Source organism: Chionomys nivalis, chromosome 6, assembly GCF_950005125.1.
Source record: "Chionomys nivalis chromosome 6, mChiNiv1.1, whole genome shotgun sequence".
NCBI lineage: Eukaryota > Metazoa > Chordata > Mammalia > Rodentia > Cricetidae > Chionomys > Chionomys nivalis.
This window is the reverse complement of record NC_080091.1, coordinates 52,831,528-52,853,623: the sequence shown is the minus strand read 5'-3', so window position 1 is coordinate 52,853,623 and position 22,096 is coordinate 52,831,528.

The following is a 22,096-nucleotide window of genomic DNA, read 5'->3' as shown; positions in this document are numbered from 1 at the left end:
TTATCAGTGTAGATTGTTTTCTTTTCTACAATCCTGTGGGTGGAGACTACTCATTCCTTTCCCCTGCCAATCAGAAGTGAATAATTACACAAAACTATATTAATTACCCACACTGTTTGGCCAGAAGCTTATGAATATTTCTAGCTAACTCTTACATCTTGTATTAACCAGTTTCTTCTAATCTGTGAATTGCCACAAGGCTGTGGCATACCGGTAAGGTTCTGGCTGGTGGCTGGCATCTTCCTCCTTTGGCAGCTACATGGTATTTTATTGACTCCACTTACTTTCTCTTTGTATCTCTGTATGGATTTCCTACCTGGCTCTGCTCTGCTAAACCACTGGCCAAAACAACTTCTTTAATAACTAACCAATGATAATAAAACATATTCATAGCATACAAAAGGGAATCCCACATTACAATTCCACTAAGTTATTATGAAGACTAAATGTAACAACACATAGAAATGCATATAAATATTGATCCTAGATTAATATTGCCAGTATAATATATTTAAGTCACCACAGCACTGGAGATTTGATGCTAATCTCAATGATTGCATCATTTCAGTCTGTATTGAATAGACAGAAGTGATAATAATCATTCTTCTGGCTTTTTTTTAGACAGATTACTCATATTCATATATAAGGCTTCTAGAAAGGAGAATAAATTATAAAAAGGGTTGCCTTCACTATATATGGCATGTTGGGATGAGATACTCTTTGGATCAATCTGCTCAATGTTTTTGATAAAATAAATACAAACCAGATGCAAAATTTGCCTCTGACACTTATCTTCTGGAAAGTGTGATGCTGCTGCCTACAAACAATACTGGGAGTACAGTAAGACTGAGGCTTCTGAGAAGTTTCAGATTATTTTTATACTTCCCTTACAGGAATTTGGATACCTAAGAATGGAAAATGGAAGCTGAGTATATCTAAGTCTGTCTCTAGGTCTCTGGGTTTCTGTGCATTTTTATCCAGGTAAGTATGGCCTCTTAAATGTAATCATAATAAATAGAGTATACTTAAGAGGATTTTCTCAGTTGCCAGGAACTATTCTAAGCACTTAAGGTGTCTCAATCAATAATCTCACATTGATTTTGGAGGTAACTGACATACCTCTTTTTGGTTTGCAAACGTGAAAATGAGCTTGAGAAAGTTAGTTCATTTTGTCGTCTTATAAAAGGAGATTGGGATCCAAACCCTGGCTCATCTATGGTCCTTTTTCTTTTCAAAGTACTGATACTCTGACTAAATTTCCATTTTAAAGAAAGTATTTAGGGAAGTTTGCAAACCTTTTGTGGTAGGTAGAACAATCCCTTCAACTGGGTCTTTCACTGAGGAAGAGAGTTTGAATTCATCATGGCAAAGAAGAAAACTCACAGTAGAGAATCAGGATGTGGGTGATGGGTGGACATTTACTCTGAGCTATCATCAAGAGAAGGAGGATTCAAGTAAATTAACCTAAGCAAATCTTTGCTGAAGACATGATGTGGGTTTGGCATTGGTTAAAGAATGTGATGGAATACAGATGCAGGTCAGATATGGAGGGTCCAGGGTTCTTAGTTGGAGTCTGTACTATTAAGAAATTTCCAAGGAAATACTCAAAAAAGAACTAGGAGTATCCGTAGCCTGCCCTATGTTTAATAAAGCAAAGACAATATTGAAAAATGTGTTATGAACATCTACATTGTGACAGGCATTAAGCACATCATTTAAGAAGATACTTGACCCTCTCAGAGCTTGGGTTAAGGGTCAGGAAAAGGACAAATCAACATTCAGTTATCAACTGAATACAGTATGACAGGTACTTAAAATTGATAACTGGAAAGCTTGAGCAATTATTAATTTTACTGCTCTAGTGATTTGCATGATGCATTCACATGCAATATTCCTTTTATCGATCACACATAAAACGGCAATAAGGCAGGGATTAAATGCATTAATGTCCCTGTATGATATGTAGAAAGGTTTTGAAAGATTCAGGTTTAAAAAGAAAGAAAACTACTTAGAAAATGAGTCAAAGAAAGGTACCAGGTATAGAAGAAAATGTCATTTACCAGACAGAAGGAAAATGGCTTTGTCTTCAGGGGAAGCTACAAAAGAGGGACAAAAGCAAATAGGGTGAGGGAAGAGAGATAGAATGGAAGATGTTTTAGGAAGAAATGCAGAGAGACCATTTAAAGACCACTATATAATGTAACCAGGTCCTTTAGTAGCAAAAACACATGAATATTTTGAACCCTATTGCTAGGGCTGGAAAAAAATTTGCACTGAGTATATCTCAACAACAGTTAGAAGGAATCCATTCAAAAATTACAATGACGGCCAAGACTTTGTAATTAAGGAGAGGGCTTGAGCTTGATTCTAGATACAACCAGGAATAATAAAAAAATTAATTTTTTTAAAAAAAGCAGAAACTTATAGCCATTGGGCACGGTTAGGAAGTGGAATGCAATAAACTAAAGAACTGTTGTCTGGTATTAAAATAGAGGCAAGAGGCTTCTTGGCTAGAGATCAATGGTAAGGAAAAAGTTTGATAGTCTACGGAAGATGAGAATGTTCTCCATGCACTACCTTAGCATAGTAGGCATGAAAATTGGTCACAGTACATGTATAATCAGATATAGTGGAGAAGACATCTGAAAGGAGACAGACTAAAATTCAATCAAGTAAGGAAGGAATTCTTTTCATGGCCACTATGGGGAAATTGTTTATGACAGGGTCTTATGTGTTCCTGGGACACTCCTTTGTATTTTCCAAATGAAACTTCAACTTTTCCCTTTGTTTTTCGAAGCTAAGAAATTTCTAGCCTGGAAGGGTTGCTGCCTTTGATTGCCATTCCATTTCTTCTGGACCCAGTCTAAGAAAGGGAGAAGAGCATTGGAGGACAGGTTGAGGAATATGGATGGTTGGTGGTGACATGCTCAGAGTGAAAATGACCTCCCCATGGGGCCTAAAATTATTGTTTTACTTTGGGAAAACACAGGCTATTTTTACATGTCAGGGAATTTATTACACGGAGTTGGAAGCTGGCTTTCTATCTCTTTAGTTATTATTTAACAAAAAAGAGAGTCTGGAAAATGATCTTGCAGAAGCTTTCTCTGAATAAAGTGTTTATCAAGTTTGCATGCATACTTATGTAAAGCCATCAGCATGGAGAGAAAGTTACTATTGTCTAGGAGACCTAAAAATGCTGTCTGTGTGGGTGATGGTAAAATCTGTATCCTGGTCTCACATGGGGATCATTAGAGGAGCCTTAGCATTCAAGATATATCACTTTCCCAGAAAAGACAGCCTAAGCACAGACACGAAGTCTCTGGGTGATTAATGATTGGAATCCCTTAAGAGTGAGCTGTGGAGGAGCCAGACAGAGTGGAATTAAAATGTTGCATGTTACTTAACATTTCTTCAGAGGACTCCCTGCACCTTTTTCATTCATTGTGTCCTGTTAAAAGTTGCCTACATTTCCAAGTGTCTGGGAGTTTAATGCGAAAGATGATGGGGGTTTCTTTGCTTTCATTCATTCTAAATGATGATTGCCTTTAAGATTGATGCTTCAGCTTTTCATGAATACGTTTCAAAAGTAAAACATAGGTTCAAATACTAATGTCATAATAACTCTGTAAGACTGCATCAAATAGTGTAGATGAATCCTTTAGTATAGAGGCTCATATAAAGTGTCCCAAGCCAAGGTCAACACTATTGTTACATTAAATAGATGCTTAGTTTTCTGTATCTTCAGGATTAAGTTCTTGTCATTTTATAGAAATATATCTAATTATATTTGGGATTCTAAGATAATCCTTAGAACATTAGAACTAATGAAGCACCAATAGCAACAATGGTGAATTACTGTCAAATTTTTATCAGATAACAAACACTTTTTAGTGCTTCATGCAGGTAGTCATTCTCACCATCTAACAGCCACTCATGGAGTATACTGGGAGTGAAAGCAAAGACCAGAAAGAATGAAAATTACAATGTGTAGGACCAGAACATGCAGATCTCTCCTGTGACAGCCCTGATGCTAGGATCGAGGATTGCTAGGTCATCACGGCTCCATGTGGACAATAGGAGGAGACCCAGGTTGTGCTATGTGGGTTTTCCAGTGAACCTGATTTATGAGACTGTACTGTGTTTGTGTTTTAGCCATCCAGATTGGAATACCAAGTGTCAGAAAGAGAGAGAGAGAGAGAGAGAGAGAGAGAGAGAGAGAGAGAGAGAGAAAGAAAGAAAGAACAAACATTTTATTTCCAAGTTCTAGACGCCCATAGCACTTGCAGTGTATCCCATTGGCAAGACCATGATGATATGACAGGTCAGACCTCAGGAGAGTTTAAAAATAAAGCAGTAAATCAAGGTACTAGTTCTCTTTTATGAATAGGAAAAGATATTAGTTTTACTAGGCATCACAAGTTGCATGGGGAGAGGGAAAATAAATAATACAAGTCGGTAATCTTTCACTAAAGTTTATAGGATGCAAAAATAGACTTGAAGAGCTTGTCTCACTATGAGGAATATATCAGGGCTGCATCTACAGACTTAATCTTACCATTTACTGGATCTGTCTGTTCCTCAATGTTTTTTACTGAGAGGAGGTCCAGTCATGGAAAATAAATAGTATTAATGGTGCTAGGGCTTATAATATTAATGACACCATAGTCAGAATTAAACTTCATTAAACTTCACTAAGAATTGGTAAGTAAATATTATTAACCCACCTTGATACAGTTCTGAGAAAAGTTCTGCAGTGTCAGATGGACCCAGATGGGAATAAGCCCTGATTTCCCACAGTCGGAGACTTATTGTTAATATAACTTTGTTTCGGTTAGTTTTTCTCTACTTAACTTAAACTAACATAACTTGCAAACAGAATACACCCACACATACATCTATTAGATTGGCCTGTGTTCATGCCTGTGGGATATTTTCTTAATTGACAGATGATATAGGAAGGCCTAGTCCATTGTGGTTGATGTCATCCCTTTGCAGGTGAGCCTGGGCTATATAAGAAAAGTAGTTCAGCAAGTCATAGGAGACAAACCATTAAACAACATTCTTTGGTGTCTGCTTCAGATACTCCTTCTAGGTTCCTTCTTGAGCTCTTGCATTTACTTTCATTGATGATGGACTGTAAAAGTTAAGCCAAATAAACTTTTTTCTCTCAAGTTATTTCAGCGAGCATTTATGCCAACAAAAGAAAAGCAAACTAACAGAATCTTTCATTTTATTTTTTCAATCCTCTATCTCTTTTCCCTGATCCATCTCGTGCCTTTGGGGATTAGTCCTTAAATAAAGTGCATACATCTGGACCTCTGTCACAAGTTTAGCAAGTGGGCATTGACACTAGCAAAGCTATACCATCAGTAAACGAGATGGTACAGCCTGCCCTTGGATGGCTGCATCCTAATCAGTGTTCTTCACCATCCCCAAAAATGTCCTTCAGTCACTAAGAGTAAATTTAATGTCACCTGCCTGATCTATTGATGCACAGAAGAAGAGAATCAGGGACAGACTGTCAGCTCTGCATGCAGACTTTCTATGGAACAGGTACTGTGTACTAACTAGTGTACATGTCTTTGTCAATTTGATCCTTCCTGATTGATCTCTGGATATGGCTTATTTCATTTTAGTGTCTCCAGAATTCATCACGATAATGAGCAGAGTTCATGCTCAGCAAATAAGCATGAATAACTAAATTCAATGTGTTAATAATTCCTCTGAAGCAAACACAATTATTTTATCCTTTTATTTGATTGAGGGATTTAACTTTAGACTAATCAATAGCATTTGATAATAACAGTTAAAAAGATCATGTGGCTCCACAGGGGAGGGGCAGAAGCATGAGTGGCAGCAGTGACTTCCAGAAACAAGAGTGAGAAGTTCCTCTAGGAAAGAGTACCTGTGTGCCAGCCAGACCCCAGCGCCATTCTCTGTTTGTGATATGTAGTGGCATTTCAATTGTATTGTAATAAATAAAGCTTGTTTGAAGATCTGAGAGTAAAATAGCCTTACTGGTCAGCCTTACAGACCAAGTAATGGTAACACATCTTTAATTCCAGTAGCCACAATAGTTGCTATAGAAACAGGGTGGTACATGACTTTAATCCCAGTGATACATGATGCTAATCCCAGTCCCAGAGAAGATTATAAAACAAGAGGAACAGTTCTCGGATACAGTCTCATCCTTAGATTCCTGGAGGCAGGCTCACCATTTCATTCTGAGGTAGAAGTAAGAGTCAATGGCTTGATGGAGGAAGGTCATTGGCTAATAAAAAACTGCCTTGGCCCATTTGATTGGCCAGCCTTTAGGTGGGTGGAGTAAACAGAATAGAATGCTGGGAGGAAGAGGAAGTGAGCTGAGATGCCATGCTTCTGCTCTCCAGGGCAGACACGATGAAGATCCCACCCAGGATGGACATAGGCTAGAATCTTCCCGGTAAGCATACCTTGGTGCTACACACATTAATAGAAATGTGCCAGACAGTGTTTAAATGAATACAGTTTGTGTGTTGTTATTTTGGGGCATAAGCTAGCCAGGCGGCCAGGAGCTGGGTGGCAGGAATACAGCCCGCAGCTCCTACAACAATGGCTGGCCTCTTTCCTTTTCAGACATTCAGGTTGAACCCCAATTTCTGTCTCTGAGTTTTATTAATTGTGCTTCAGTGATAATCAGCTGCATCAGTAACCTATGGAGCCTCAGAAATGTCTGTACTTGCAGGAGTGACCATTTGAGCCTTAGGCCCCCTGCAGCTAGAAGAGTGATTCCCGGAGGCTATTCTAAGTCTGCACTTAGAAGAGTGATCAATAGAGCCATACTTGCCAACTACACCAATTGGAGAAAGAGAGAAGATACCTCTGAAGAGCAGTATCTGTACCAATTGGAAGAAGAAATGAATAAACAACAGTGTGAGAATATATGCAACATCAATAGCAATACAGTACCTTCAGAAACTCCCAGAATAGATAATCCCACAGCAACAAATCTCAAGGAAGGGAAACACATACACAATACACATAGTACCACCACCACCAACAAAAACAAAAATAACAATAACTTGCAATTGCCAATCATTAATATCGCTTAATGTCATTGGACTCAATTCACTTATAAAAAGGCAAAGACTAACACAATAGATAAAAAAACAGAATCCATCCTTCTGCTGTATACAAGAAACACACCTCAACTTCAAAGACAGATATTACTTTAGAGTAAAGGGTTGGAAAAATATTTTCCAGTCAAATGGATCTAAAAAACAAGTTGGTATAGCTATCTTAATATCTAACAAAATAGTTTTTATGCTAAACTGAAACAAAAGAGATAAAGAAAGGACATTTCACATTTGTCACAGGAAAAATTCAACAAAATGAAATTTCAATTCTGAACAACTATGCCCCAAATACGAGGGCACCACATTTGTAAGAAGAAACATTACAAAAGTTTAAATCACACACTAATAGTGGGAGACTTCAACACCCTACTCTCACCAATGGACAGGTCTACCAAATAAATCTTAACAGAAAAATAAAGGAACTAACAAATGCCATGACCCATAGAGACTTAACCGACATCTATAGAACATTTCACCAAAAACCAAAAGAATATACCTTCTTCTTAGCACCTCATGGAACCATCTCTAAAACTGAACACTTCCTCAGTAACAAAACAAACCTCAATATATACAAAAAGGTTGGGATAACCCCCGTGTATCTTATCAGATCATCATGGCTTAAAGTTAGAATTCAACAACAACATTAATTGTAGAAAACCCACAAACTCATGGAAATTGAACAATGCTCACCTGACTCACCAATGGGTCAAGACAGAAATAAAGAAATTGAAGCTTCCTAAAATTCAATGAAAATAATAGCACAAGATATCCAAATTTATGGGATACAATGAAAATAGTACTAAGAGGAAATTTATAGCACTAAGTGCCTACATAAAGAAGTTGGAGAAATTCCAAACTAACATAGCAAATGAAAGCCCTAGAACAAAAAGAAGAAAACTCACTCAGGAGGAGTAGATGGCTGGAAATAATCAAATTGAGGACTGAAATCAATAAAATAGAAACAAAGAAAAAAATCTAAAGAATCAATGAGACAAAGAGTTGGTTCTTCAGAAAAAAAATCAAGATAGACAAAACTTTATGCAAACTAATTAAAAGGCATAGAGAGAATATCCAAATTAAGAAAATCAGAAATGAGAAGGGAGACAGAACAACAGACACTGAGGAAATCCAGAGAATCATCAGGTCTTACTATAGGTGTAGTTCACTAAACTGAAAGATTTAAAGGAAATGGACAATTTCATTGATAAGTATCATATACCAAAATTAAATCAAGGCCAGATAGATAAATTGCACAGACCTATATCCCCTAAGGAAATAGAAAAGACAGACACCTAACAAAAACAACAACAAAAACTAAAGAAACCAAAAAAACAGGACCAGAGACCAGAGACCAGATGGTTTCAGTTAAGAATTCTGATGTTGTATTTCCTTCTGTGTGTGTTGCTTTTATTGGTTGATGAATAAAGCATTTTTGGCCCATGACTTCACAGAGTAAAGTCAGGTGGGAAATTCAAACAGAGATATGAAGAGAGAGTAGACAGAGTCAAGCCACCTAAGAAGCAAGAGGTAACAAACTACGAGCCTTGTGATAAAATATAAAATAATAGAAATGGGTTAATTTAAGATGTAAAAGCTAGCTAGGAATACACCTGAGAACCTGTCAATATAGGTAAAACTGTCTTTGAAATTTACTGCTTCATGGAAAAGTCTGTCGCATACTATGGGCCTGTCAGCTGAAGATAGATGCCCCAATTTTACAGAGGAACTTTGGGTGGCTGCTCAGGCAGCGAGATGTCTCTGTCAATTCTAGAGTTTTAGAAGTTGCCTACAATGTATTTCCTGTTTACTTAGTTAATATATCCTTCTGGAGTCTTTAATGGAGTTGAAGACTAGATAGATAGTTACAGTCATAGTTTTCCTTAGTTACGATAAAAGATAAATTAGATATAAATATTGTAACTGTAGTTCTTGCTTGATACCTGTTTTGTTATATGTAGTTTTGCTATGTTAAAATTAAAGCCTTCCTTTTTGTTTCAACAGAAATGGTTTAGGGGGTCCTTCTGTCTATGTGTTGCTTTTATGGGTTAATGAATAAAGAAAACTGCTTTGGTCTGATAAGGTAGAACTTAGGTAGGTGGAAAAGACTAAACTGAATTCTGGGATAAAGAAGGGCAGAATCAGAGAGATGTCATGGAGCCGCTAGAGACAGACATGCTGACTCTTTGCCAGTAAGCCACTGCCACATGATGATATATAGATTAATAGAAATGGGTTAAATTAATATGTAAGAGTTAGCCAATAAGAAGCTAGAGCTAATGGGCCAATTGGTGATTTAATTAATACAGTTTCTGTGTGATTATTGCAGGTGTAAGCTAATCAGGTAGTCAGAAAGAACAAGCAGCCCCCTTGATGTGGGAGTCTTTTGTTTTGTGTTGATTTCATTGGTTAAATAAAGAAACTGCCTTGGCCCTTTAATAGGACAGAAAATTAGGTAGGTGGAGTAAACAGAACAGAATGCTGGGAGTAAGAAAGCCGAGTCAGGCAGTCGCCATGATTCTCCCACCCAACACAGACACAGGTTAAGATATTCCTGGTAAGCCACACCTTGTGGGGCTACACAGATTTTTAAAAATGGGTTAATTGAGATGTTAGAGTTAGCCAATAAGAGGCTGGAACTAATGGGCCAGGCAGTGTTCAAAAGAATACAGTTTCCATGTAATTATTTTGGGACATAAGCTAGCCGGTGGCCGGGAGCTGGAAGGCGGGAAGAAGCCTACCGCCCCTCATACTACATCCCCCTCTCTCCCTGAAACAGTAGCCCTCCTATAAACAAATGAAAATGTGATGAGAAAGAATTTAGAGAAACATCATCCTTCACAATAGCCACAAACAACATAAAATACCTAGGGTAACTCTAATCGAACAAGTGGAAGACCTGCATGACAATAACTTTAAGTCTTCGATGAAAGAAATTGAATGTCAGAAAATAGAAAGATCTCCCAAACTCTTGAAAGGTAGGATTAACACCTACCTTTGGCAAGTTTACCAAATGTAATCTACAGATTTAAAACAATCCCCATCAAAATCCCAACACCATTCTTCATAGACATCAAAATAACAATACTCAACTTCCTATGTAAACCAAAAAACCCCAGGAGAGCCAAAGCAATTCTATACATCACCATCCCAGACTTTAAGCTCTATTGTAGAGCTACAGTAATGAAAACAGTCTGGTATTTTCGTAAAATTGACATGTGGATCAATGGAATCGAATCGAAGACTCTGATATTAATTCTCATACCTATTAGCACCTAATTTTTGACAAAGAAGGTAAAAATATAAAATGGAGAAATGAAAGCAACTTCAACAAATGGTGCTGGTATAACAGTAGGCTGACAAATAAAAGAATGCAAATAGACCCCTATCTATCACCATGCACAAAACTCAAGTCCAAATGGATCAAAGACCTCAATATAGAGCCAGCCACACTGAACCTTATAGAAGAGAAAGTGGGAAGTAGCCTTGAACATATCAGCATAGAGGATCACTTCCTAAATATAACACCAATAGCATAGACACTGAGAGCAAAAATTAATAAGTGGGACCTCCTGAAACTGAGAGGCTTCTCTAATGCAAAGGATATATTCAACAAGACAAAAAGTCAGCCTACAGAATGGAAAAAGATCTTCACCAACCCCACATATTCCAAAATATACAAAGAACACCAGAAACTAGACACCAAAATACCAAATAATCCAATTAAAAACTGGTATACTGATCTAAACAGAGAAATCTCAAGAAAAGAAACTCAATTGGCTGACATACAGTTAAAGAATTGCTCAATATCATTAGCCATCAGGGAAATTCAAATCAAAATAACTTTGAGATACCATCGTGCACTTGTCAGAATGGCTAGGATCAAAAACACTGATGATAGCTTATGCTGGGGAGAATATGGAGAAAGAGACCATTCCTCCATCACTGGTGAGAGTGAAAACTTGTACAGTTGCTTTGGAAATCAGTATAATGATTTCTCAAAAAATAGGGAATCAATCCACCTCAAGACCTAAAAATAATACTTTTAGGCATATACCCAAAGGAAACACACTTATACCACAAGGACATTTGCTCAGTTGTGCTCATATATTCATAATAGCCAGAATCTGGAAACAATCTAGATGCCCGCCAACCAAGGAATGGATAAAGAAAATGTGTTACATTTACACAAGGGAATACTACTCAGTGGTTAAATTTTTTTTTTTTAAATTTTCAGGCAAATGGACGGAAGTGGAAAACCATCCTGAGTGAGGTAACTCAGACTCAGAAAGACAAATATTGTATGTAATCACTCATAAGTGGATATTAGACATAAAATAAAGGGTGATCAGCCTATAGTCTACAATGGCAGTGAAGCTAGGTAACACAGAGGACCCTAAGAGAAACATGGATCCGCCTAGGAAGGGGAAATATACATGATCTCTTGAAACCTTCATCCAGTAACAAATGGAAGCAGATGCAGAGATGCAGATGCAGAGTGATTAGTTGTGGAACTAATCACTATGCACAGTTCCCAGAGTCTTGTCAAAGACAGGGAGGAGCAATAATATGAGCAAAGTGGTCAATACCATGAAGGGGAAACCCACAGAAACAGCTGGCTCAAACCAATGGGAGCACATTGACTCTGGACAGACAACCACGGAATCTGCATAGGGCTGATCTAGGCCCCCTGAAAGGAAGTGACAGTGGGTGGTTTTGGAAGTTTATGGGCTACAGGTAATGGGACCAGGAATTATCCATAAATAATTACCTGGCTTTTTGGAGCCCATTTCCTAGGAAGAGAAACCTTGCTCAGTTAGATACGAGGGTGAGGGTCTTGGTCCTGTCTCAATGTGAAGATGAGACAGAATTCGTTGACTACCCAAGGTCTTAACCTCTCTGAGGATCAGAGAGGGTTGGGGTGAGGCAAAGGTGGGGGTAGTGAGAAGAGGGGAAGGAGGGAGAACTGGAATTAGTACATCTAAAAAACAACACGTGGAGATATTAAATGTGCTGATTATTAAAGACAGATATATTTATCTTTAATTTCTATATGTTTTCTATTATAATCTAATAGCTAATAATAGCAGACATTAAAGACTCCTAATTACTTGGCACACACTGTGTTAAGTATATAATATATAATATATATAATACACTCTACTCTTGTTACAACCCCATTACATAGATACTATAATTATGCTCATGTTTCTGCTCCGCTAAGACTCTGTTTTCCATTATTGGCAAAATATGTGAGAAGATCAACAACTTACAGGGGAAAGAGTTAGTTATTTTAGGCCCATTCTTTCAGGACTTGGCTCATGGTTGCTTGACTCCTGTTATGGTTACATGTAACATGGCCCCCAAGGGCTCATGTATTTGAACACTTGGTCCCCAGCTGGTGATACTGTTATAGAGACTGTGGAATCTGTAGGAGGTGGGGCCTATCTAAAGGAAGTCGTCCACTATGGGCAGATCCTTGGGTGTATATAATTCTTGGGTCCCTGCTGTCATCTCTTTGCTTCCCACACTCTGGAGATAGGAACAAAAAGCTTAATACTCTGGTCACCATACATCTTTGAGCTTTTCCCACAATCGGGCTTTCTACTGTGATGAATTTGCACCATTAGTCAAAATAAACCATTAGTCAAAATAAATCCTTTCTCTTGTAGGTTCTTGCTTATCATTTATTTTATCACAGAAATGAGTAAAGAGACGAACATAGATGGCCAGTAGCAGTAGCTATGTTATCCATGGGATTGGATTGTTTAGAATTGGGTTGTGGGAGGAAAGTGCAAAGATTTGCAGCTTTATGACAGAGAAGTTCTAGAATCCTGTAAACAGAGTTTAATAAGACATTCTGGTGAGAGTTCAAAACATAAGTATGCTGATAGAAATGTAGACAATAAAGACCACAGTCACGAGGTTTCAGATGTGGAATAAAACTCAATCAGGAAATGGGCTAGAGGCCATCTAGTTTACATCTGCACATCATCTGGCTACATTTTGCTGCTATCCTGAAAATGGGAGTTAGGCTCAATTAAAGAGTAATGGGCATGGTTATTTGGTGGAGGAAATTACAAGTAAGCATATCATGTAGGCTGTCAGGAGGACCCTCTCACAATTCTTAGCCAGGATTACAGGGAGAGGGAAGAGAATGTAGCAGAGAGATGTGGAAAACACACAGCGTGGTGAGGAAAGTAAAGGGAACCCAGACAGCTAACATGCAAACAAAGGAGATACATTTTTTTGCAATAAAAATTTTGGTTATAAAATATGTCATTCCTCCATTCCCTTTCCTCACTCTAAACTCTCTCATATATCTCTCTCTGCTCACCTTATAATTGATGGTCTTGTATTTTACTAATTGTTGTGGCATGCATATTTGTATGTACATATACAGACACATTCTTAAATATAACCTGCTCCATCTAGATAATGCTACTTGTATGCAAGTTTTTGGAGCTGAACATTTGCCTCTGGAAAACTAATTGATGTACTCTTCCTTGGGAAGAACACTTCTGTTCCCAGCTATGCTCAATTACTTGTAGTTCATTGTGAATATTGAGGCCTCTTGGGCATTTCCTGTCTAGTTTGGCATGTTCATTGGGATCATTTTTGTTCAACATATGTTTGGAAGTTTCAGCACTCATATCATTGGGACTTTATGGGTGTTGATTTTGATATTACTAGAAGAGAATATCTCACAGCAAACTCCTTTATCCTCCAGCTCTCACAGTCTCTACTTCTCTTCTTCAATATCTTCAGTGTTTTAGGTGCAGGAGTGTTTGGTAAGTATGTCCAACGGGACTAGTTTCTACAACTCTGCATTTTGATTTGTTTTGACTTTCTGTGGTGGTTGTCCTGAGACAGTAAGAAAGATTCCCAGAGAGCAAGACTTTAGCCATCAATGAGTTCACCTATTAAGACAGAAAAAATCATTTGAAAAATTTATGTCTGAATGGAGAAAGCCTAAAAGGACACTATCAACCATCACAAATCAGCACCTGCTATTACTAGTGTCCCACATGTCCATTTGTATTTACTGAGTCCTTAGCGAGGGTCCTTGAGATATTGTTTTATTAACACTAACCAGATTTTGTAATATTCCAGTATGATATACAATGTAGTAACTGTAAGGTGACATTCATTTAGACAGGATTCTTTTTCTAATGTTCCTGACTCCTTGACAATGTTGCCCTTATGGTACTTCCACCATTTGGTCCTATTTCTAGGTCTCTGACATGATTGTTAGTTAATTCTGAATAAAGGACAACAGCTGTTTTTTTTATTCTCTATATCAATTGTCTTCCCCTGTGCCAGCAAACAAAGGCTAGAGCAGAGTTGCCTTTTCTGTACTGTATTAGATAAAAATGATTTTTTTTACATTTTTAAATATTTGAAACAAATCAAATGAAGATTTTATCATAGAAAAAGGAAATTACTTGAAATATGAATGTCAATGTCCACAATTGAAAGTTTATTGAATTGTAACTCTTCACTCACTAATGTGCTGTCTCTGGCTACTGAGGCATAATTGAGCAGCTCCAAAAGAAACCAAATGTTCACAAGTCTGAGAATATTTATTATCTTATCATTTAATAATAATTCAGACTCCTGTTTTAGCACAGGAAACTTTTGAAAAAATTATGTGGGGTAGCAGCTCCAGAATCAGATAAAGTTTGGGTTAGAAGAAAGGGAGAAGATGTCACTGTGGGGACCTATGAACCATGTGTGGGTTCATATATATGGGTCTCTACAGGTGACCAGGAAACACTGTGCTACAGGGTCTAGCTCATTTTTAATTACTAAAAATAAAGAACGGTTTCATTCTGTCATCATTTTGAAATCATTCCAGAAATAAAGTCAGACTACAATGTGATCACAGAATAATCATTGCCAGTAGGTAGAGATAGGGGTTTACTGGATTGAGGGGGGTATCTGTGGGATTATTGGTAGGAAGGAAGTATAAAGAGCATGGTAGGAACTTCCCAGAGGGAGAAGTTAAGGAAGAGCAAGTTCCTTTGAAAATATGAATACTAGTAGGGCAAAGTATGTTTTTAGTTAATATTCAGGAGCATTCAATAAATTCTTTTTTTCCCAATTGCAATTGTTTGGCCAATGGCTCAGGCATATTACCGACTAGCTCTCACAATTAAATTAATCCATTACTAATAAACTGTATTGCCACAAGGCTGAGGCTTATCGGTGTTGCTCTGTCATGTTATTTCTTCAGTGGCTCCATGGCATCTCCAAAAACATTCTTAGATTTTGAAAATAATTCAAATCTTTTCCCTAATTGAATTTTTCTGATGTGATCTCTGCTTCCCTCTGTTTTCCTAACTAAGCTGCAATGTCACCATGGACTTTCTGTTGATCACAGAGATTTTTCTCAACACTGGGATCTTTAGGGTGATTCTCCTACCTGGGGTGTTTTTTGTTTGTTTTTTTGTTTGTTTTTTTGTTTGTTTGTTTGTTTGACCTAACTGTCCTCTATCTCATTTCACTAGCTCAGACCTCACCTCTGCACTGAGTCCTTTTCCCTAAGTAGTTTCTTCCATGTTATTATTGTGACTTCTACTACAGTAGTCCTCAAAGACCTTATCATAGGTTACCTATTTATTTCTGGTTTTATTTGACTTTTTGTCAAATCCTGTGATGTGATAAGCTTCACAAAGATTTAAATCAGCATTTTTGTTCAGTATTTTCTGTTCTGTATTGAAATCATTAATGTCAAGATTTACTAAATGACTATATATTTTGGAGTGTTTCTAATATTGAAGATGAAAGTATTAGATATTATGTGGTAATAGTATGTTGTGAAAAAAAATACTTGAATAGTTAAAAACAGCTCAAGGATTCAGTATAAGTAGTAATGGCAAGGAGCTTTGTCAAATAGAGAGATACCAGGCACATTCTACTTTGATTTGGTCTTGGATAAGTTCTGTTCTTCCTTTGTCATTTCTTATGCAATTGTTGGTACTATTCTTAGCGTTTATGGGGTTCAAGCTTTAAGTTGGCTCCAGTAACTCTCACCTTCAAAGGAGGTCCAGTCTCCTTTGAAGATGAATCAAAATTGAATCTGCACCTTATGGAATATCTCAAGTGTAATGGCAATGGCTTTCAAGGATAAGCCGTGACAGTTATATTCCCATGGAATGGCTTGCATTGCTTTATTTGGAAGAGGACAGAAGCCATGTCCTGGGATGCTCAAATAGCTTTGAAAGAGGTCCACATGGAGAAGCAGTGAAGCTCAAACCCTGTTCAGACCAGAAAAAACTCAGAAATGAGACTTGCCCAAAATTACCACCAAAAGAAACTGAAATATCAAAAAGTCCCTTGATTCTTTAAGTGGTTATATTCTGGAATACACCAGTCACTAATGCACCCATCTTTTCTGTGATCATCTGACTCATTGATGTAAATATCAGAGAGCTACTTCTCTGTTTCCTTATTTCTTGCTTTTCTTAACACAAACTATTGTAGTTATGCCAGATAGAACTTGACTTTAGTTTTGGTTCTGATGAGAGCTGTTAGGTTGTAGATTGCATGTTTAAGCTTTCCTCAAATTCATGTGATGAAACCCCAACCCTTGTGTGAAGAAACAATGGCAGTAGTCATATATATAGTGAAGGGTTTAGAATATTTATTAGAATATATTAGGTTACCAAGAAGGGCCCTATGTGAGTGTTTAGCAGCCCCACAGGAAAGAAAAACTGGTGTGTCATTCTCTAAGTGCAAGTACTGAGTGGGTTAGTTAGTTTGATTCACACTAGCAAAGTGTAGTAAACAGAAGTTCATTTATCAGTTTTAAAGATGAAAGTCTTTCTGTTTCTGTCTGTTTGTCTCTTTCTCTCTCTCTCTCTCTCTCTCTCTCTCTCTCTCTCTCTCTCTGTGTGTGTGTTTGAGAGACAGATACAGACACACGTGCACATGAGCAAACAAGAGAGAGAGAGAGACAGAGACACACACAGAGAGAATCAGAATGTGGGAGAGCACCTCCAGGTCTGATTCTAAGGGACTGGCTGAGTCTTTTGCTTATTTGTACACTGAACCTCTATCTATTGTTCTGAGTTGTGAGGGGTGTGGAGATAGAAATACCTCGCCTAAAACCTTGTGTTCTCAGACTGTCTAGTCTATGAAGTAAGCCTGTATTTATAATCTAAAATATGAACACATTTAAAATAAGACATAAAAGGAAAACAAGGCTAAATGAAAAAAACACAGAAGGGTTTTCACTTCATTTTCTGAGTGTTTAAATCACCATGACTTTTTCTTTGCCAAATGATAAGAGATTTATTTCCTAATCAAACACTAATGTGCCTGCCATTCAGGAACATGTTCTTATTGATTTCAAAGCTCCAAAAAGGGGTTTACAAGCAGAAATAAAAAACTGTAGCTAACCTCAAATAACAGGAAGGAAAAAAAAATCATGTGAAGATGTAAGTTAAAGCAAGAACTTTAACTTAGATGTGGAAGAGATCCAGTGATAGTACACCCATTGAGTACCTGCAAGGCTGGACACTCAGATGTAATCTGTCTCTTTCCTGTGATAAAACAGGCCTCTAAGATTCATGAGATGTCTGTGCTCATATAAACTGAGTGTTGTCTGTGTGTTTTGTTTTATATTATTTTTCTTTACAAAGATCAGCTTGTAGCCATGAATGAATTCTAGGATGTGAGAATACATGTGTTGTTTTTAGAAGGAGCAGCGGGCTGCATTCCCACCCAGTTCCTGCATGGCTAGCTTTATGCCTGAAATAACAACACACAAATTGTATTCTTTTAAACACTGCTTGGGCCATTAGCTCTAGCCTCTTACGGGCTAACTCTCACATCTTGATTAACCCATTTCTATTAGTCTGTGTAGCACCACGAGGTGGTGGATTACCAAGAAGATTCTTAACATGCTTCCGATTCAGAGAGGAGACGCATGGCATCTGCTTGACTCAGCTTTCTTTCTCCCAGAATTCTGTTCTCTCTTCCTGGCCTACCTATGCTCTGACCTATCAGGGCAAACAGTTTTCTTTATTAGTTAACCAATGAAAGAAACAGATAGATAGAAGACCCACCTACATCAGTTGTTTGATCTGTGACTATCTTAGGCAACAGCACAGCCTGTGGAGGTATAAAGCTAATGACACAATTAGATAAAAAAAATCCCCCTACTTCAGTTTCTGATATAGGGAGGAAATTTCATAAAATAATTATCTTTTCTTCCCAAATGATCAGTAATAAGAATGTTTTAATGTATCTCTACTGAGTTTATTCATTGGCATTATAAAAAAGTCTTTTGGGAAATATTTAGCCATCTCCCAACATCTCACTAGACAATTATACAATTATACTATCTATCAGTTCTAGCAAAATCAATAATGTATTATGGTTAGAGTCAGAAGATCTGGACTGTGTAACCTTGGGCAAATCATTTAATATCTCTGCCATCATCCATGCAGACAAAAAAGGATATTTAAGCTATTTCTCCAAGGCAGAATAGGATTAATGACAGCAAGTCTCATAGACAAATTGTCTCTGTGGCTCTTTCGCCAGTCTCCATTTTTATGTGTGTGAGTGTTAATGCTTATTTTCTTTGAATCCAAATTTAACCATTTACACACTGATGCAAAGACAAAGCGAGTGTGGAACTATTAAATGTATAATTTGTAGACATAAAGACTTGATTGCTTTCCAGTTTAATGAAAGCTTAGATGTCCCTGCGAACCCACAATCTCCACCAGCAGAGCTGGTGTTGTTCTGAAGAGTGCAGACTGATTCAAACACAAGGCATCTATGAGGGGAGTCCTCCCTCTTCAGAGCACCTGTGAGGGGAGTCCTCCCTCTTCAAGGCATCTGTGTGAGGGGGGTCCTCCCCCTTACAAGAAGGCTGTCTGTTGGGGGTTACAAGCAAGGTGGTAAAGTTAAGCTAAGTATTATAGTCATTTAAATCTGGATAAGTTGTAACCATTTTCCCCATCACTTTGACACACTGTCTTATTCTGCTGCCACAATGCAAGCATAGTTTGTTATTTTTGTTACTGCCTTTTTTGAGAGATTATGTATCTATAGCTACCTGTCTAGATCTGCATCTGTGTGCCTATGTATATATTATACACACACACACAGGCACTCACCACTGGCACTCCTTTCCTTGTGGAGTGGGGTGTGGGGGGGTAATAATGTTTTCTCCAGTTCAACAGGAGTGCTTGACCCAAGTCAGTCATATTTATAATATGGCTTTGTTTAAAATTAAATTTGGGCACGGAAAGCACACAGGGACATTAGGTTGTTTCAAAGGTCAGAATTCAGAGTACCATTTCGATCTGGAGGCTTTTAGCTATGAGTCCAGGTATAAATTAGCCATAAACCGTCAGCAACCCACAGTAGAATTTAGTAAACTGTTAAGAAATCTGGGTAAAAGGCTGCCTTCAATTCGAAGCTTTGTTTTCTATGTTTCGTTTGTTTCTTGTTTCCTTTATTATTATTATTATTATTATTATAATTATTATTGCTGTTGTTACTCTTTAATCATAAGTACTTTTAAATAAAGCCCAGGTCCTTGGTTCACAAAAAAAAAAAAATGTAGTTGGGCATGGTTTCTACTCAGATTTGATCTTCCTGGACAGTGGTCTTTTCTCCCTTGGTTGTAGAAAGAGAAAGTCTCCAGAGAAGTCCTTCTAGGTAAGAGTTACTATGCCTAAGTAATTCCACACTTTTCCTGGAATTTCTTGATTTCTTGTTCTCTGGCATCTTGTTTCATCATTCCAGATTTAACCTGTCTGGTCAAACCTAGCCAGTGTGATGGATAATCAAGTTCCATTGTGCATTTTCATTATAGTCTGAAGGTGTAAATCACAAACAATCCCATACCAGTTTGGAATTATGATAAATAGGATGGTTATTTATTTAAGGGGGGAAAACTTACAGATCACCATCCCAGACAACAGCCCTCTGTGCAATCAGGAAGGGAGCCTAGTCGCAGGAAGCAGAGCCAGAGAGAGAAAGCGTGGAGGAAAGTGGCTGCTTTTTTAAAGAGAGAGAGACCACGCCCCAATGGGCTGTCATTTCAGCAGCTATTGGCTGAAGGAGCAGAAGGAGCTCCTGCAACAGTAGTCTGTAACATGAGGGCCTGCTTTTGGGGTATATATAAATTGAAAGGGAGAGTGAGTTGTGAGTTTCACAGCACAGATTGGTCAGCAGTTGTTTCAATTTAGCTTCATCAGCCTTTCAGCCTGTGAACACTCCTGTGAGATTTGGGAAACAATATTATTGTAAGATTTTGATGCTATTATCCGATATCATTTTTTTCAGAGGCATTTCTTTTGGAAGTTGCAAGGAACTGAATTAAGTGTAGCTCAGAAGCCATTATTTTGAAATGCAAATCTCTTTGGTTTGTTATTTGGAAAAACCCATTGCAAATAGGCATACAATAGAAGAAAGCACACAATAAATAGACACTATTGCATTGCACACATAGAACTGATGCTTGTCACATGTAAGACCCACTAGATTCTTTAGTTCCCATTATAGCGCAAAGTTTTCTTCCTCTGTAGTTTTATGGACTAGCTACTTTCCCGGGACAAGCTAACCCATTATGTCTGCACACAATCTTCCTTCCTACGTTCTACTGTATCCTTTCTGACACAGCTGAAAGCCATTTTCTCACGGAACCATTCCACCTCCTGTTATATACTTATGTGATCTAAAGTTTCTGCTGTATTTTTTAATGTAGGCAGAGATGACCTTGAACTTCTGATCATCCTGCCTCGCACAATGGAGAGCTGCTATAGCACCAACACAGCACCACCAACACTGGTTTTATCACATGACAAAAATGCTCATTTGAAAATTGTCAACTTGATACAAGTGAGAGTCATCTGGCAAGAGAAAATTCAACTGTGAAAATACTTCCACCAGACTGGCCTGTAAGAAAGTCTGTAAGTCATTTTGCTTAGTGATTGATTTGTGAAGGTCCAACCCAGTGTGGGCTGCAGGACTCCCGAGCAAGTGGTCCTTGTATAACAATATGCAAGCAGCTGAGGGGGTCATGCAGTGTTTTGTGGTTCTGCTTCATTTCCTGCTTGACCCACCGAATGGCAAATGTATGATCCCATCATATTTTTGTTGCCCCCCGATCATCTTCTATTGTCCCTAAAATATGACTAACTAGTCATGCCTGCTTGCGCTAGAATTACCCCTTTTTATCTACATTCTGGAATCAGATTATTCGTTTGAAAATGTAAGCAATATTCAAAGTCAGATGTTACTCCTCTGGTTCATTCTGACGTGTTTCTGAACTGGTTCACCCATTTCCTTGGCTTCAACTACCATCTGAACTGGGAACAACTGTTGCTCCTCCATCGCCCATATTTCAGAGCTCATGAATTGCTTTTAAATATTCCCTATTGTCATTTGTCAACATAAGAATAACTACAGAGGGATGACAATAATACCTTCTTGTTAAGAATCTAGCATACCAGAATAAAAGTTTGGGTGTTGCTTTCTATATAGTGGGAATTAAATATATATTATATAATTGTTCTGGTTTTACATTCCTGCTTCATCCCTCCATTGATAGACTGGAAGCTGTAAGAAGGAATAAATTCTTTCCACGTATTGCTTTTATTGTGGTGCTTATCACAGTAATCAAAAAACAAGCTAGATCAAGGGGCTCAAACCCATGGTATTGTATATGCTAAGCAAGTACTATATCAACTGAGCAACATCCATATTCTGGCTGTACTTTTTCTAGCATACCACTATATCTTTAAAGGTACATCACATTCTGATGTTATGTGTCTTCAGTTAGCTTTCTATTGCTGTGATCAAACACCAGAACCAAATGTAACTGGGGAAAAGAAGATTTATGTAGCTCAAACTTCCAAATCTTTCAGTTCATCATCAGAGGAAGACAGGGCAGGAATTCGAGGCAGGTACCCGGAGGCAGGGACTGAAGTGGAAGCTCCAGAGGAGTGCTGCTTTCTTCT